We start from the raw sequence: 19,435 nt of genomic DNA on the forward strand, positions 1-19,435 counted from the left end.
GGAAGGGGGGGGGGAGTCACTATTTATGGTTCAATCTGTGAAGATTTCTTGTTCTCAAAGTTTTGTTCTGAGGGCTCTTTTGAGAATCATCACTAAGCCACAGGCAGCAGTTCGTTTGTATTCATATTCCCAGGGATGTTTTTTTGAAATCTCTGTGAGGTTCTTCTTCATCATTCCCATTGTTCCAATAATCACTCGTATAGTCCAGCGGATAGGTGCAATATAGAGACGAATCGTGAACTTTTTGATAAAAGCATCAAACTTGGTGCACATATTCAGTAGGCCATAAGAAACAAAATTACATACTATATAGTGCCATCCCAGGTTTGGCCTGTGATTGCTATGGCGGCCATCTTTCAAAATGGCCACCACATGACACTAAAATACCACATAACTCAGCAACCATGAGGCCTGGGATCTTCATTCTGGTGTCTATATATAGGTTTTGGGGGGTCATAGAAATCAAAGAAGGCAATATCGAGTATGTGTGGTCACTTAAGGTACCACCTTTTAAACGTAAGTACCATTTTACAGTTTATGAAGACACATTCATGGTCTTTTAGCACGAATGTATTGATTAATTACCAAGAAATATATGGAATCATAATACACAAAAAACCACTGTACTGACAGACTACATATTTCATAATATGCATACTAGTATAACACTAGTATTATTTTTGCTTTTCTAATAAGTGGGGTAACTTCAGCAATTTTCATCTTCAACATTTCCAGTTGTGTCATTGTATGTCCAGTCGTTGACAAAACTTGTGCACTGGTTCTTTGCTCTCGACCACTTCAACTCCGCACGTTGGATACCAGTTCACCTCCGTGACATGTTGGCTCTACCTCAGCGGCATCCTCTGGTCTATAATGAGTTCAGGAAGGGACACTTCACAGTCAAAAAGACCAGCCATGCGTTTTCGAAAATGGCACTTGATCAGGCACATGAACAAAATAATGCTTTGGTGAAGGATGATGGTGGAGCTGTTGGCCTGACTGAGTCCCCTGCCGCTCTCCAAAGGTGGATGGTCAATGGTCCAGAAATGGTGCGCCTCATCACAGACTTTGAAGCATCGGTGGATCAAGCATTGAGAACTCCCGAGGTGCGCCACCACGAACAGCGACCAGGGGTGCAGAAAGCATTCGTACAAGATGTCCAGGCATTAAAGTCTGTCATAGATGATTATGGCAATCCTTTCCTTGAAACACACAGTGACCTGCTCATTCTGGATACACACGATATCGCAAATAGGTCAATTGTCGATGCTCTGTATCGGATAGAGAAACGTGGACGCGAGAAGTACAACACCTTTGTTCATGAACGACTCGTAGAATGTACCAAACCACTGTTTGATGTTATCACGAAGAACAAGCTCCCTCTATTCAGTACTCCACCAACACGCCAGAAGACGAAATCACAGGAACATTTGGTGGCACTGAAAAGTGACTGCAACCTGTTCTCTAGGCTCTATGTTGCTTGTCAAGTTCGTGATGGAAATCTGGAAGAGTTTTTCCATCACGAGAATCAACCATGCCCTCCATCATTGTCGGACAGGTGAAAGCTGAGACAGGGCACCAAATCTAACATTGTTCAGTGCCTTGAGGATACAGTCACGGAAAATGAGGACAACACTCTCGATGCCGAAGTTGTTGTGCGAGATGGACCTGCCATTAGTCGATTTGATATTTCCTGAACCTAGAAATGTTCTTTCCTATGAACTTTTTTTGTTGATTTGTACTCCCATGGGGTCCTAGAACAAATTCAGCTTGGTTGCCCAAATTGCAAGTTTGGGCAACTCTGGTAATTTGCATAAATCCAATATTGCCGCCGGGCGCCATTTTGAAAATCAAACTTTTAAACCACTTGCCCAATAATGATATGAAATACCTCTTTTAAGGGGTTTTGGGGTGTGTAGAATCTATTTATTCTGTTATTTTTTCATTTCAAGGTCAAGTTCAAATGCTGAAGGTCATTTCAGGTCAAGGTCAAATTTGACCTCTCGGTGGACAACAGATGAAAAGTTTAACAAAATTACATTTTAATAGTTTATTCATGTTCATGCCACGGAATGGATAATCATGTAACATTTGACACATTTGTCTTTGAGAAAGTAGTAATAATTCATATTTGAAAGATCATTATGGATATTAGCCGAGCTTAGATGACATTGAAACTAACACATTGCTTTGACCATTCACATTTCATGATGAGGAAAACTATTGCATTAAGTAATTATGCATAAACGTCATTGTAAGGATGTTACAAGGCTTGGCATTACTGCAGATAAAAGGTGGTTTTAAACAATATGCTATAACCGTAATGAAGTATATACCAGGTATCACCTAATAACCTTCACCTTTACTCCCACTCATCATCGTCTTCATCCTCAATAACCTCATTGTCTTCAGAATCAACAATACCATCGTCAATATTCTCATCGCCTTCACTCTCCTGATCCACACCCTCTTCAAAATCGTCTCCTTGAACATCCTCCCTCTCGACATCAACCTCATCTCCAGTCTGAGCATCTCGTTTCTTCGTGTACGGATTGCAGCATCCCTCTTGACCAGAGCAGTTACAGTATGACGTGCATGAAAAATGTTGTTTGTGACAGCCACATGCCTCGGTCCTGCACTTCTTGCCATGTGCCCTACACTGACACAAAATCACGTCAATCAGATCTGGTGGAGCTGGGTCACCCTGAGCGATGACAGGAACGGGGATGCCATCCCGGATCTCCCATCCAAAGCGAGTGATATCGGCTGACTCGTCGGGTGGGGCTTGGTGATCTGCAGCTTTCCACAACATGACCTACAGATGAGCCCGCAGCACATGCTGCAACAGGTTGGCAGATGTTGGAGGCAGGGCCATGATTTTCGGACTTTTCTCCTTTGTGGTGAAGAGTGTGAAGCGGGCAGACTCCATGGATGTTCCTGGCGGTTGACCATACAGAGCAACGAAGAAGGGTTTTGCTGCTATCATCATATCTGCCTGTGTGGTGCCAACCTTACCCAGGACATCAGCCAAGCCTGGAAAGTCCCCATCAAGCAAGATGTTCAGTGCACGGATCTTCCCTTTGGCATATGGATATGATGTTGTGTCGCACCTGCTGAGGGCATGCGTGCCAAGCAGCTGCAGACATTTTGGCCCTAGGTCAGCACAGGTGGCTTTGATGTCCAGCACTGTCCGATCCCACCGCTCCATCTGCACCTCGCATTGCAGCTTCGCCCGATGCACCCAATAGACCAGTAGGACAAACACGTCTGTGTCATCACTAAGTACACGGATCACGCCATGGCCACGTCTGGCAGCCTCAAGGACATAGGAGATCATGGTGACGTCTGCTTCGTCATGACCGAACACACCATCGTCCGGAGTCTCCATCGCCGAATTGTCTCCTAGATTGAAGGTACACAACACGCTCGCCAGCCTCCGTTTGTTATTCTTGCTCTTCAGGATTGCATCTCTCTTGGGCAGAGGACTGGTGATGGAGAGCTCATAGTCGGTGATAACTTCACCAGCTCGCCGCATTCTCTCATGATCCTTGGCACAGACGACATATTGGTACTTGTCGTAGACAATGACCTTCTCAGTACGATCTGGATATTGACTTAAACGACTCTGGATGGACGCAATCAGATCTGAGGGACTGCCACCGTTTGGCCAGACAATATGGTAGAACAGCTGTGAAACATCCATGATAACAATGTCAGGAGCAGTTGGCAAGATCTCAAGCACACCGAGGCGTTTGACCAGACCCGACTTATTGCCTTTGTGGAGACAACCATAACCATCGATGAGCGATGAAGGTACTACACACAGTTCGTAGGTGTTACGTGCTCCTCCCCGACCCCCTGGTCATGGTGTACCTCCGAGCCCTGAGAGGAGCCACGGCAGAAAAATGTGTTATTCTGTATGTCAAAGATCAATGGTGAAGCCACACCAATTGTTACTCACAAACAAATATTGTATTAAGATCACACAAGAATAACCATACAACAATAATATGAATCAAAAGTTAAAGTACAATCAATATTCTATGATGGTACCATCAGTGTTATAATATATAACTCACTGTGCTCCAAGTGAGTGTAACCAGAACATCCCCAATGTCTCTTATTCCCGGCTTCAAGCCACAGTTGATTCGCTCCAGCGATCGCTAGAACGAGGTCCAATCGAAACCAGAATCCCGTGCGGATGGCAAGAACAGTCACACAGCCGAAGCTGTACAAAGGCGCCCTCAAGGCGACTGGGAAATCCAAAGTCGCCCTATAGGCGACTGAGAGATCACACTCTCGGGTATGGACGAATTAACGTTCAAAAAGCCACATCACACACACGCCCCAGATCGACGTCTGAATGCGGTGGAGATGGTCGAAAAGAGACGAAACCACGGGCAAAGCATGGGCCTACGCGAGTCAAAATGGCCGATGACCCGCTCGAGACAGGATGGCCCGGTGATAATTCTCTTCGGAATCCACCGCCAAAAAACCTGACATGCAGGTTGATCGGTCACAGCGATGATCACTCGGTCGCAGGAATTCCTTTGCCGGAAACCCGAAAGTTCGCTAGTGACTTTTTGCTTGCCAACGTTCGCTTCAGAACGTGGAGCGACTCGGCTTTCTTCTCCGACTCATTCGCTCCGCCCCTTTTCTCTCCTTCTGCTTCGTCGTCGTCCGGTTCCAGTTTCATTTAAAACATTAACCTTTTTACCTTTTGACAACAATAACCGTCATTTCCCTCAAACCACAATAATAATAACACATGGAACCAGAAATGTTTCAAGTGGATGAAAACCACAACAACGGTAGTGATGAATCCGTAACACTTCCCCCCCTCAATAAAGAAAGTTTGAACATAGTGAAAACCTTCTTTGTAGGCAAAACTCTTCCAACAAACAAAAGTAAACTCACACCCAAATCATCAATTCCCATGAGCCAATAATCAATATTTCCCAAAAATAAAGCAAGAAAACTTCAAACAACCTACAGAGAATTCCAAAGTTAGTTCACTCTGGACAAATCATCAGCAACAACATTGTCCCTGCCCTTTACATGCTCAATTTCCCAGTTGAACTCCTGCAAAGCCAAACTCCATCTCATCAACCTCTAATTTTATTTTCCATTTTTTTGAATGAAGGTTAAGGAGGGTGTGATCAAAAATCCAAAGTCAAGCAAATTTATAGCACTTTTTTAGGGAGGCCGAGCTGAGAGCCAGGTTTCATGGTGGTTGGGTGGTGAGGCCTGGACGTATTCACTACATGGACGCCTTTAGGAACGTGGAGTTCACGGTTAATCCATGTAGGAAAGTTCACTACATGGACGCCTTTAGGAACGTGGAGTTCAATTGAGTTAATGAGACTCTGAGGTTACAATGGAGTTAATGAAGTTGATGGAACAACCACAAATGTCAGATGTTGATGCTGCTATGGATGTTCTGGAGAGATTCGTCGTACTTCTTTATGACCGAACAAGTTCTAAACACCATGTTGATGAGCTCAGGATCAACCTATTCACACGGAAAGGCAGAGACGTGAGAAACATTCCACCGACCAAGGGTGCTCTACTTCAGCACACTAGACGAGCAGTATACCAGGCCGGTCACATCTGGAGTCAGGTGCTTGAAGCAAAGGCTACGCCTCCACAACCGGACGGATGGGGATGAACTCGTAGTAGTGATGGAAACTGGGATGTTCTTTGGAGCAGTCTTCCTGAAGCCAGCAGAGTTTGCAGAGAACTTATTCAATGCGGTTGTACCAAAGGCTGTCGAACAAACTGCAAATGCACAAAAGCAGCTCTGCCGTGTACAGCTTTGTGCGAATGTGGGGGTTCTTACAATGATTAGTTCATGTGATATCAGGCATTTCACATTTGATGGTAAGCCTAACTGACTCATGGCACATTGGTATCTACAACAATAAGTAACTCGGCTTCGTATTCGTTTTGACTGTTATTTTTTATAGCACTATAAGTTTAATTTACGGTACAGGTATCTTATGTTTCATCAATACAAAATAAAGCAATACATGGACCGCCAAATGTTGTGTCTCTGTAAAATGGAAAAGGGCACTTATGTTCCAAAAGTGGTACAAGACGTGATCACGCATTCTCATTATTGCCTTCTTTGCATTCTATGACCCCAAAAACCTATATATAGGCACCAGAAGTAAGATTCTAGGCCTCTTGGTTGTTGAGTTATATGGTATTTTAGTATTAGATGGAGTTATATGGTATTTTAGTATTAGATGGATTTTAGTATTAGATTTACAAAATGGCCGCCACAGCCGTCATAGGCCAAAACTGGGATGGCACTATATCTATTTTTTCTTGTAATGGCCCACTGATGACATGTACCAAGTTTGATGCTTTTATCAAAAAGTGCACGATTCTTCCCCCTATCCGCTCCACTAGTACAATTTTGGTGCTCTTCAGATTCCAGGATCTTTCAACTTCATTTTTGAAATTTTTGTATTTAGTCATTTTCTTGATTTCTATGTTTAGGCCAAAATCACCGAAACCTCAATTAGCAATGCCTTCTTTTCTTTTCTTTTTTTTGTACCTAAGTACTATATCTGGTTGCAATGCTTTGTTTTCTATGTTCACACTCGATGGAATCATCAAGTCATAAGTGAGCGGTACTTCCTTGCTTTCAATGATCTTTTTTTTAGTTCATGTTTCCATGAGTTTTCTGGGATTGGGATGTTGAAGTTTTTGCAGATTTCCCAGTGGAATACTCTACAAACCCTGCTGTGCCTTTGTGTGTACAGCTGTTCTGACATGGTTTTTTCTGACATGGTCTGATCTTGCAAAATCTACACATGTCCGACTGACTCAATCCCGCCATTTTCTTAAAGCCATTGGTGTAATATCCTTGGTCTTTTTTTTTTGGGATACAAGATCGAGGCTCATATAATACTTAGACAGTTAAGACCGAAAAATGGGGCGTATCGTTCATTTTTTCAGGAAAGCACCAAATTTGGCACAGATGTAGTATGGACCTATAGAAATGTTTTCCTGAGGGTCGCCCAAAAATTCACAACCCCTGGTGGCCGCCATATTGAATTTCAACATGACCGCGCTCTGTTTTTTTTTTTTTTTTTTTTTTTTTTTTTGTTGTTGTATACTGAATCGAGGCTCGTGAAAGAGCTAACATTTACTTCACAAACAAATCAACCAGACAAACAAAATATATAAAAAGCGGGAGCGGAAAACAAGATGGGGAGAGAAGGTGAAGCACACAAACACAACATTTGAGAGCAGGGAGATGTGTGGAAGGGAGAGGGCTTGGGGGGAGGAGGCATGGGAAGGGGGGGGGGGGGGAGGTGGAGGGAGAAGTATAAAACACAACGACACCAATGACTTCCAGGACAGAAGTTGGTATTTCAAAAAAGTGGAATTGGGGTGAAATTAGCGGGGGTAGAAAAGATCAAGGTTTTGGATGGGGGAAGATAAGAGATGGTGGTGAACAGCTGTTTTAAAGACCTGGAGGGTGGAGTGGGATTGAAGAGAGTGAGGGAGTTTGTTCCAGAGGCGGGAGAAAAGAGGAATGAAGGAGTGAAGGTGAGCAGAGAGTCTTGATTTTGGCAGTTTGACCATAAGAGGGTTGCAGGCAGATCTTGTGCGACCTGTAGGAATATTTGCGGGACAGAGCCCAGAGAGAGCTGGGGGGGCAAGGCCAGAGAGGAGTCGGTAGAAGATGGAAAGACCACCAACCTGCCTGCGGTGAGTGAGTGAGAGGCCCTTGGAGTTAGCTTCATCGCGGGAGATTCCAATGATTCTGAATGCTTTGGTTTCAACAGCGTGAAGACGAGCTAGGTGTGAGGCAGGAGCACCAGCCCAGAGGGGAGAGCAGTATTCCATTGAGCTGCGGATGAAAGCCTTGTATGTGGTGAGGAGCTCAGGTGTGCCAAGGAAGGACTTCGCACGACGGAGGATGCCTAGTCGGCGACTGGCTTTGGAGGCCAGATTTGAAATGTGGTTTTCCCAGGAAAGATCATGGCAGATAGTGAGACCCAAAAGCTTGAGTGACAGAACTTCTTGGAGAGGATTATTCAGAAAGTGGATAGGAGGGTTGTCCAGTCGGTCTTTTCGGAGAGACATCGTAAGAGTGTGAGATTTGTCAGGATTGAAAGACATGTTCCACTTGTTTGCCCAGTCTGTGATTTTGTCCAGGTCTGCAGAGAGTGAGGAGGCAGCAGACTGCCGATCTGAGGGATGAAGAATGGAGCGACAGAGAGTAGAGTCATCAGCAAAGAGATACAGAGGATTTTCAAGAGAGTCAGAGAGATCATTGATGAAGACCAGAAAAAGGACAGGGCCTAGAACACTGCCTTGTGGAACTCCAGCCTGAACAGGAAGAGATGAGAGAAACCCATTCAGGGCCACACGTTGACTACGACTAGAGAGGAAGTCCGCCAGCCATGCGTGGAGATTTCCATGGATACCAAAAGAGGAGAGTTTGGTGAGCAGAGCGGTGACCTATTCCTATTCCTATTGGTGAGCAGAGCGGTGAGCAATGTGACCTATTCCCCTCAATAACTTCTATACTATGAGCGATAACACCACAGTTCCAGTGTCTTACCCCATGTTTTCAGGGTCTCTGAATCCAATGGGATCAATTGCATAAAGATTGGCATCCATCATCTTTAATTTCAAGATGGCCGCCATGCTGTTTCCATTTTCCTTGAATCTCTCATAGTATTTTTTTTTTTTTTTTTTGTATACTGAATCGAGGCTCGTGAAAGAGCTAACATTTATTTCACAAATAAATCAACCAGACAAACAAAATATATAAAAAGAGGGAGCGGAAAACAAGATGGGGAGAGAAGGGGAAGCGCACAAACACAACATTTGAGAGCAGGGAGATGTGTGGAAGGGAGAGGGCTTGGGGGGAGGAGGCGTGGGAAGGGGGGGGGGAGGGAGAAGTATAAAACACAAGGACACCAAGGACTTCCAGGACAGAAGTTGGTATTTCAAAAAAGTGGAATTGGGGTGAAATTAGCGGGGGTAGAAAAGATCAAGGTTTTGGTATTCCAAGTTGCATTTTAGGTAAAATTTCAATTCCAAGTGATACACATTGTTTTATTGGTCTCTGATAACAATGGAATGGTATTAATTAATCAAAGTTACACACAGTTGCAGTTTTAACTTAAAATATTGTGGGCAGTTGAAAGGTGGAGGCTCTCGCACAGACGCGTAGTACTACAAGCACTGTCCATCGCAGTCACACAGTGATGTGCAGGGCAGATTTGCCCTGGAGCATTTACAGTTGCCTTTACAGGCCGACTTACAATGGCAGCTTGTAAGCTCTGAACATGCCTCCTGTATCAGTGGTATTGTGGTCCAAATTGGTGTCCAAGAAGTCCCTGTTTTCATCCAGCCCCAATCAGCTGGTGATGGAGGTTCTGGGTAGGGCACAAGTGCCTGACTCCATACGTGTCCAGCCTGAAAACATGCACGTTTGAGGTGTTGTTCGAAGGTGTCTGCTGTTGGGGGAATGTGATCAATTGTTCTTGCCTTCTTCGTGAACAAGTGTCGGCGCATGTCATTCACTGTCTTTATCTCGGTAGTCCGGTCATAGAGGATGGCAACATATCTTTCTAGACTCGGACTTCCTGCGGCCAAGGCCGGTGGCAATTTTATGGATGGCAAGGTAGCGGTAGCTTTTACCAGTGCCAATGGCAATCCAGAGTTCCTCCACACCGTGTGACTGGTAGATAAAGTAGTGTGCTATTGCCAAGACCACAATACAAGACCAAGACCACTCATAGTATAGAAGTTATTGAGGGAAATAGGTCACAGGGCGGTCATGTTGAAATTCAATATGGCGGCCACCAGGGGTTCTGAATTTTTGGGCGCCCCTCAGGAAAACAATTGTGTAGGTCCATACTACATCTGTGCCAAATTTGGTGCTTTCCTGAAAAAATGAACGATGCTTCCTCTTAACTGCCTAACTATAAGAGCTAACATTAATCACAGAAAAAAACAAACGGACACACAACACATACAATAAAGGGAGCGGGAGACAAGATGGGAAGAGAGGGAAGCACACAAGTACAACAGCAGAGAACAGGGACATCGGGAGATCTGTGGAAGGGAGAGGGGTTGGGTGGAGGAGGCAGGGGAAGGGGGAGGGAGGGTGGGAGAGGTATAAACCACATGAACACTGCTAGGACTTCCAGGAAAGAACTTGCTATTTAAAAAAAATGGATCTGGGGTGAATTAACGGGGGTAGAAGAGATCAAGGTTTTGGATGGGGAAAGATAAGAGATGGTGATTAACAGCTGTTTTAAAGACCTGGAGGGAGGAGTGGGATTGAAAAGAGTGAGGGAGTTTGCTCCAGAGGTGGGAGAAAAGAGGAATGAAAGAGTGAAGGTGAGCAGAGAGTCTTGATTTTGGCAATTTAACCATAAGAGGGTTGATGGCAGATCTTGTGCGACCTGAAGGAATATTTAGGGGACAGAGCCCAGAGAGCAGGGGGAGCTTGGGGGTCTAGGCCGGATAAGAGTCGGTAGAAGACAGAAAGACCACCAACCTGCCTGCGGTGAGAGAGAGAAAGGCCCTCAGAATCAGCTTCAACAAGCGAGATTCCAATGATTCTGAAAGCTTTGGTTTCAACAGCGTGCAGACGAGCTAGGTGTGAGGATTGGGCATTTATAATAATTCGTTCTCCATTTCAGTTGTGCTGACCTATTCTTAGCCATTACAATGAGCCTTGTTTGTCCATGCCCAATTTGTCCAACACTTATATATCTCCCTGCTCTCTTGTTGTTCTCCCAGTTGTCGGTGTATATCTGTTGATATTTTGCTTTGTATTTTTATTTCGACTTTCTTGCAATCATTGGGGTTGTATTCATTGCTGTTTCTGTTTCATATGTGACATCTTCCATGTGCACCTATCTTGAATGTTTTGCCTTGGTGGGTTAGGGATAACTTCTCGAGCTTACTGTAATACAAATAGTCTGCGACTGTAATACGTCTGCATACAAATTGGTTGAGTTCCATCAGACCGCTACTTCCGTCTCGTCTCGGCAGGTACATTCTTGGTTTATGGTTTTGATTTTGTTTCTCGAGGTGAGATATGTTTTCAGGATCACCCTCTTTCTACGCAAGCTTTCTCCAGTAATTGTTTTGGGCATTTGTTGGTGACATATTTGGTGGCCCTCTTCTACCCCCAAGGTATTTGTATGATGCTTCGTTATCTAATTCCTGGATTGTTGTAACTCGGTCGATTTTTATGTTGTCCGTTCTTGTTGGTCTACGTTGTACGAATATGCACTTGGCACACTTATTTGGCCAAATTAAATTTGAATGTTCTCAGAGGACCGTTTCACTAATTTCAGTTGTTCTGCAATTTGTTTTGTCATTTAGTGCAAACAGTTTTATATCATCCATGTACAGTAGATGTGTGAAATCCTGTCATCCTTCCTGTCTCTTTGGAAGTTATTTTATTGGATGTTAGGGAGTATCCATGTCCTTGCTCATTAATGAGGTTGCTAAGTCGGTCCAGGGCCAGGCAAAACAGGAGGGGGAAGGCTCTCACACTGAAAGATCACTCAACGTATCTTCACCCCTGGTATTTCAATATTTTCTTCCGAGTGCTGCAGTTTTTTTTTTGTTTTTTTTTTGCATACTGAATCGAGGCTCGTGAAAGAGCTAACATTTACTTCACAAACAAATCAACCAGACAAACAAAATATATAAAAAGAGGGAGCGGAAGACAAGATGGGGAGAGAAGGGGAAGCACACAAACACAACATTTGAGAGCAGGGAGATGTGTGGAAGGGAGAGGGCTTTGGGGGAGGAGGCGTGGGAAGGGGGGAGGGGGGGGGGAGAAGTATAAAACACAAGGACACCAAGGACTTCCAGGACAGAAGTTGGTATTTCAAAAAAGTGGAATTGGGGTGAAATGAGCGGGGGTAGAAAAGATCAAGGTTTTGGATGGGGGAAGATAAGAGATGGTGGTGAACAGCTGTTTTAAAGACCTGGAGGGTGGAGTGGGATTGAAGAGAGTGAGGGAGTTTGTGCCAGAGGCGGGAGAAAAGAGGAATGAAGGAGTGAAGATGAATATAGAGAGTCTTGATTTTGGCAGTTTAACCATAAGAGGGTTGCAGGCAGATCTTGTGCGACCTGTAGGAATATTTGCGGGACAGAGCCCAGAGAGAGCTGGGGGGGGCAAGGCCAGAGAGGAGTCGGTAGAAGACGGAAAGACCACCAACCTGCCTGCGGTGAGTGAGTGAGAGGCCCTTGGAGTTAGCTTCATCGCGGGAGCTAACTGATATAAAAGTTTTATATCAATGTGGTGTGTCCAGAGCTCCATTGCTCTCTCAATCAGTTTGATTATTTGGGGGTTGATCTTGTACAATTACATGCATTGTTTCATATATGAATGTGGGACATTATCAAAAGTTTTTTTTTCTAGTCTATCCATGCTGTGGATGATTTGACTCTTCTGGTTTTACAGTTTTTGAGTATGGCCTTGTTTAGTAGTAGGCGGCCTATCGTTCCATGGCATCCTCTTTTACATTCATTCTGTTGTGCCTATAGGCCTACTTATTTGGTTAGGTGGTGGTGCATCATTTCTGTGATGATTTCCATCAGAAGTTTGTATGTTGTTGGTAGACAGGTTATTGGTCTATACTTGTGAGGTAGTTGGGTTTCCTCAGATTTGGGATGAGAAAGGTGTTAAAGATAATCCTATCCAGGTTCCTCCTGATGACTACATCTTTGCTCTTTATTACCTCCGCCACCAAAGGTGGATAGAGGTTATGTTTTCACCCATGTCTGTCTGTCTGTCTGTCTGTTTGTTACTTGGCAAAAATATATATATATTTTTTGCAAGTATGTTGCTCACTCCGGTTTGTGTGTGTGTTTGTTTGTGTGCGTTTGTTTGTCTGTGCGCTCACTTATACTTGCCTACAGGACACGATTTTAAACCGATCTTCACGAAACTTCACAAAATGGTAGAGTGCGTGGTCCGACAAAATCCTATATATTTTTGGCGTCAAAAGGTCAAAAGGTCAACATCGGCCAAAGGTCAACCACCTTTTTCAAATTTCTAAAATCCTCAATTTTCATCCGATTGACTTGAAATTTGAAGAGGATTTGCATATCGGCTAACTGAATTCAATCACCAACTATTTTTGAGATCAGCATTGGCCAAAAGGTCAACATAGGCCAAAGGTCAACAACCATTTCAAATTTCTAAAATCCTCAATTTTCATCCGATTGACTTGAAATTTGAATAGCATTTACATATCGGCGAACTGAATTCAACCACCAACTATTTTTGAGATCAACATAGGCCAAAAGGTCAACATAGACCAAAGGTCAACCACTTATTTTCAAATTTCTAAAATCCTCAATTTTCATCCGATCGACTTGAAATTTGAAGAGGATTTGCATATCGGCTAACTGAATTCAACCACCAACTATTTTTGAGATTAGCTTAGTCAACATAGGCCAAAGGTCAACCATATTTTTTTCAAATTTCTAAAATCCTCAATTTTCATCCGATTGACTTGAAATTTGAAGAGGATTTGCATATCGGCTAACTGAATTCAACCACCAACTATTTTTGAGATTAGCTTAGGCCAAAAGGTCAACATAGGCCAAAGGTCAACCACTTTTTTTAACTTCTAAAATCCTCAATTTTCATCTAATTGACTTGAAATTTGAAGAGGATTTGCATATCGGCTAACTGAATTCAACCACCAACTATTTTTGAGATTAGCTTAGTCAACATAGGCCAAAGGTCAACCATATTTTTTTCAAATTTCGAAAATCCTCAATTTTCATCCGATTGACTTGAAATTTGAAAAGGATTTTCATATCACCTTACTGAAAGCAACAACTCACAATTTTTGAGGTAGCGTATAGGCCAAAAGATCAACATAGGCCGAAATTCTAAAATTGTCAATTTTCATCCGATTAACTTAAACTTTGAAGACGGGTTGCATGTCAGGTCACTGAATTCAACCACTAATTATTTTTGAGGTCAAAAGGATGCTCCACTGAGTGCCATGCTGCTTTGTTCTGTTTTGCCAAGTGTCACTCTATGAGTGATTTTTCATTTGTTTGTTACATGGCAAAAATGTTTTTTTTTTTTTGCAAGTATGTTGATCACTCCGGTTTGTGTGTGTGTGTGTGTGTGTGTGTGTGTGTGTGTGTGTTTGTGTGTGTGTGTGTGTGTGTGTGTGTGTGTGTTTGTGTGTTTGTCTGTCTGCTCACTTATACTTGCCTACAGATTGCAGTTTTTAACCGAGTTTCACGAAACTTCAGCAAATGGTAGAGTTTGTGGTCCGACAAATCCTCTATATTTTTGAGGTCAAAAGGTCAACATAGGCCAAAGGTCAACCACTTTTTTCAAATTTCTAAAATCCTCAATTTTCATCCGATTGACTTGAAATTTGAATAGGATTTAATATCGGCTTACTGAATTCAACCACCAACTATTTTTGAGATCAACGGAGGCCAAAAGGTCAACGTAGGCCAAAGGTCAACCACGTTTCGGCTAATCGGGTAATTGAAATCAAGCACTAACTATTTTTGAGATCAGGGTAGGCCAAAAGGTCAACATAGGCCAAAGGTCAACCACTTTTCTTTGAAATTCTAAAATCCTCAATTTTCATCCGATTTACTTGAAATTTGAAGATGATTTACATATCGGCGAACTGAATTCAACCACCAACTATTTTTGAGGTCAGCATAGGCAAAAAGGTCAATATAGGCCAAAGGTCAACAACAATTTCAAATTTCTAAAATCCTCAATTTTCATCCGATTGACTTGGAATTTGAATGGGCTTTACATATCAGTTAACTGATATGCTAACCCCCGCTCCAGCGGGGAAAATGGCCTTAAAACGATCATTCATTCATTTCATTCCTTACATATCAGTTAACTGAATTCAACCAACAACTATTTTTGAGATCAGCATTGGCCAAAAGTTCAAAATAGGCCAAAGGTCAACCACCTTTTACAAATTTCTAAAATCCTCAATTTCCATCTGATTGACTTGACATCTGAACAGGATTGGCATATCAGCTTACTGAAACCAACCACCAACAAATTTTGAGATCAGCATAGGCCAAAAGGTCAACATAGGCCAAATATCTAAAATTGTCAATTTTCTCAGATTAACTTAAACTTTGAAGACGATTTGCATATCAGGTCACTGAATTCAACCACAAATCATGTTTGAGGTCAAAAGGATACTTTCCTGAGTGCCATTTTACTTTGTTCTGTTTTGCCAAGTGTCACTCTATGAGTGATTTTTCATCTGTCTGTTTGTTCGTTTGTGAACAAGATATCTCAAAGAGTTGTGGACGGATTCGGACGACATTTGGCAGAGAGGTAGCGTATGTGACAAGGACGAAATTATTAGATTTTGGTGAAGATCCGGATTCGGATCCGGCTACTAGAATTTTTTTAATGATTCTTCACCATTGGGAGATAGGGTCAAAAACTATACATAGCAGGATATCTCAAAAAGTTGTGGACGGATTTGGACGAAACTTGGTGGAGAGGTTGTGTGTGTGAAAAGGACTAATCGTTTCAATTTTGGTGAAGATCTGGGCCTGGATTCGGCTACAATAATTATTTAATTTTTAAGTGATTCCTCACCATTGAGAGTTCGAGTCAGAAAAGCGATATATAACATGATATTAAAAAAGTTATGGACGCGTTATGAATAAACTTGGTGGATGAGTTGGTTAGGTGACAAGAACAAGCCGATTAGATTTTGGTTGAGGTCCGAATCCAGATCTGGCCTATCAGCGGGAGACAAAACGTAAACTGTTCACCAGGTGGAGGTGTGCTCTCTACTGAGTGCCCTTCTGGTTTCTGCTGGTTCCTTCTGATGACTCCAATGCAGTGTTTGGTTTTCCGTTTCGTTACATACTGTGAACCATTCAGCTATTACCTCCTCCCCTTGGATAAGTTTATTGAATGTTCGAGCGTCGTGATTGTGTTGAGCATCTTGTTGCTTTAGCCAGAAGTTGGGAATTCCATCCGCACCTGGAATTTTATAGTTTGGCATTTTTGGAAGTTGTTGTTTTTATTTTTACCTTCATCTATTATCACTGCGGACATTTATTTTATGTGTTGCTTTTTCTTTTCTGGTTTTGGATCCAATATGCATCTTTATTACCCTCGCCTTTATTTATTACCTTAATTTTTATTACTCTTTATTACCCTATTATCTCATGCTCTATTGTCACTATATCTCCAAAGGCGCTGAATCGAAAACATTGAGACCTGGCTCATTGTAAAGAACTTTTCATTGGACGGTTTGGGTGGGAGAGTTTGGGACGTAAAACCACATGGCCTTTGGTTCTTTCTCTGCTCCTGCAGATAACAGCTGCCAGTGATCCGAATAGAGCAGTAGGTTCCTGTTATTTTCTCATGCTCTATTGCTTTCTTTTAGCAGCATGAGCAATGTCACGAATAAGTTCTTGGTAACGGATTCATTTAATGTCTCTCAGTATTAAATGTGCTTCACCATCTGAGCCATGACTTGTGGGACTTCAAAGAATGACTGTGGTTAGAAAGGAGAGATTCGCCATGAGTTTAATCTCGCTGATAATAAATATAAAGACACGCCCATGTCTTTTATTAAAACACATTAATGTGATATAGATTGGAAAATGAAAAATCTACTCACTCAGTATGAACTTGTCAATGTTCTGTTTGGAAATGAGACTCTCAGACTGACCTCACGCACACGACTAACAACATCTTCTCCCATTAGGACACGTTCCTTCCGGCACACACCTGGTCATGCTCCATCCCTGCACACACTCATTTATTCCACATTTCCACCTGGGAGCCCTGCTGAGAGAATCCCAAAAGATCACGAGTTTGTTCCTGGTGTGCATGTGCTGAGCATGCCATGATGGTTGAAATTGCGGCTTTATGTTGGTGGGGGAAATTGGGGAGTGGGTGGATTGGGGGAAGGGAGGGAGTCTTCAGTGAGCCCTCGTAGTTTGAAGTTGAGCCTTGTTGAGGAATATAATCCGGTTTGGATGCTAGCCTCGTCTCGTGCGATTTCTGAACTTGCTTGAGCATCCGACTGTGTGCTAATACGCCTGCGTATAAAGATGTCTTGATGTCAAAATGCAAGGTTCTGAAGTGCAAAACACAAGGTCCTGAAGTGCAAAATGCAAGGTTCTGAAGTGCAAAATGCAAGGTTCTGAAGTGCAAAACGCAAGGTTCTGAAGTGCAAAATGCAAGGTTCTGAAGTGCAAAATGCAAGGTTCTGAAGTGCAAAATGCAAGGTTCTGAAGTTCAAAATGCAAGGTTCTGAAGTGCAAAATGCAAGGTTCAGAAGTGCAAAACGCAAGGTTCTGAAGTGCAAAACGCAAGGTTCTGAAGTGCAAAATGCAAGGTTCTGAAGTGCAAAATGCAAGGTTCTGAAGTGCAAAATGGAAGGTTCTGAAGTGCAAAACGCAAGGTTCTGAAGTGCAAAATGCAAGGTTCTGAAGTTCAAAATGCAAGGTCCTGAAGTGCAAAACGCAAGGTTCTGAAGTTCAAAATGCAAGGTTCTGAAGTGCAAAATGCAAGGTTCTGAAGTGCAAAATGGAAGGTTCTGAAGTGCAAAATGCAAGGTTCTGAAGTGCAAAATGGAAGGTTCTGAAGTGCAAAACACAAGGTCCTGAAGTGCAAAATGCAAGGTTCTGAAGTGCAAAATGGAAGATTCTGAAGTGCAATACACAAGGTCCTGAAGTGCAAAATGCAAGGTTCTGAAGTGCAAAACACAAGGTCCTGAAGTGCAAAATGCAAGGTTCTGAAGTGCAAAATGCAAGGTTCTGAAGTGCAAAACGCAAGGTTCTGAAGTGCAAAATGGAAGGTTCTGAAGTGCAAAACGCAAGGTTCTGAAGTGCAAAACGCAAGGTTCTGAAGTGCAAAATGCAAGGTTCTGAAGTTCAAAATGCAAGGTCCTGAAGTGCAAAACGCAAGGTTCTGAAGTTCAAAATGCAAGGTTCTGAAGTGCAAAATGCAAGGTTCTGAAGTGCAAAATGGAAGGTTCTGAAGTGCAAAATGCAAGGTTCTGAAGTGCAAAATGGAAGGTTCTGAAGTGCAAAACACAAGGTCCTGAAGTGCAAAATGCAAGGTTCTGAAGTGCAAAATGGAAGATTCTGAAGTGCAAAACACAAGGTCCTGAAGTGCAAAATGCAAGGTTCTGAAGTGCAAAACACAAGGTCCTGAAGTGCAAAATGCAAGGTTCTGAAGTGCAAAATGCAAGGTTCTGAAGTGCAAAACGCAAGGTTCTGAAATGCAAAATGGAAGCTTCTGAAGTGCAAAACGCAAGGTTCTGAAGTGCAAAATGCAAGGTTCTGAAGTGCAAAATGCAAGGTCCTGAAGTGCAAAATGCAAGGTTCTGAAGTGCAAAACGCATGGTTCTGAAGTTCAAAATGCAAGGTTCTGAAGTGCAAAATGCAAGGTTCTGAAGTGCAAAATGGAAGGTTCTGAAGTGCAAAATGCAAATTTCTGAAGTGCAAAATGCAAGGTTCTGAAGTGCAAAACGCAAGGTTCTGAAGTTCAAAATGCAAGGTTCTGAAGTGCAAAACGCAAGGTTCTGAAGTGCAAAATGCAAGGTTCTGAAGTGCAAAACGCAAGGTTCTGAAGTGCAAAATGCAAATTTCTGAAGTGCAAAATGCAAGGTTCTGAAGTGCAAAATGTAAGGTTCTGAAGTGCAAAATGCAAGGTTCTGAAGTGCAAAATGCAAGGTTCTGAAGTGCAAAATGCAAGGTTCTGAAGTGCAAAATGCAAGGTTCTGAAGTGCAAAATGCAAGGTTCTGAAGTGCAAAATGCAAGGTTCTGAAGTGCAAAATGCAAGGTTCTGAAGTGCAAAATGCAAGGTTCTGAAGTGCAAAATGCAAGGTTCTGAAGTTCAAAATGCAAGGTTCTGAAGTTCAAAATGCAAGGTTCTGAAGTTCAAAATGCAAGGTTCTGAAGTTCAAAATGCAAGGTTCTGATGTTCAAAATGCAAGGTTCTGAAGTGCAAAATGCAAATTTCTGAAGTGCAAAATGCAAGGTTCTGAAGTGCAAAATGCAAGGTTCTGAAGTGCAAAATGCAAGGTTCTGAAGTGCAAAATGCAAGGTTCTGAAGTGCAAAATGCAAGGTTCTGAAGTTCAAAATGTAAGGTTCTGAAGTTCAAAATGCAAGGTTCTGAAGTTCAAAATGCAAGGTTCTGAAGTTCAAAATGCAAGGTTCTGAAGTTCAAAATGCAAGGTTCTGAAGTTCAAAATGCAAGGTTCTGAAGTTCAAAACGCAAGGTTCTGAAGTGCAAAATGCAAGGTTCTGAAGTTCAAAATGCAAGGTTCTGAAGTTCAAAAGGCAAGGTTCTGAAGTTCAAAATGCAAGGTTCTGAAGTTCAAAATGCAAGGTTCTGAAGTTGAAAATGCAAGGTTCTAAAGTTCAAAATGCAAGGT

General features: G+C 42.6%; 1 protein-coding gene across 1 annotated transcript in view; it reads right to left on the reverse strand.

Annotated features, from left to right (window-relative positions):
* The window catches only part of LOC137422330 (insulin receptor-like), a 174,535-nt gene that overhangs the window by 135,717 nt on the left and 19,383 nt on the right, over positions 1–19,435 (reverse strand). The gene's annotated exons all lie outside the window — the stretch shown is intronic.

This window comes from Myxine glutinosa, chromosome 2 (assembly GCF_964187855.1).
Source record: "Myxine glutinosa chromosome 2, kmMyxGlut1.1, whole genome shotgun sequence".
Lineage (NCBI taxonomy): Eukaryota > Metazoa > Chordata > Myxini > Myxiniformes > Myxinidae > Myxine > Myxine glutinosa.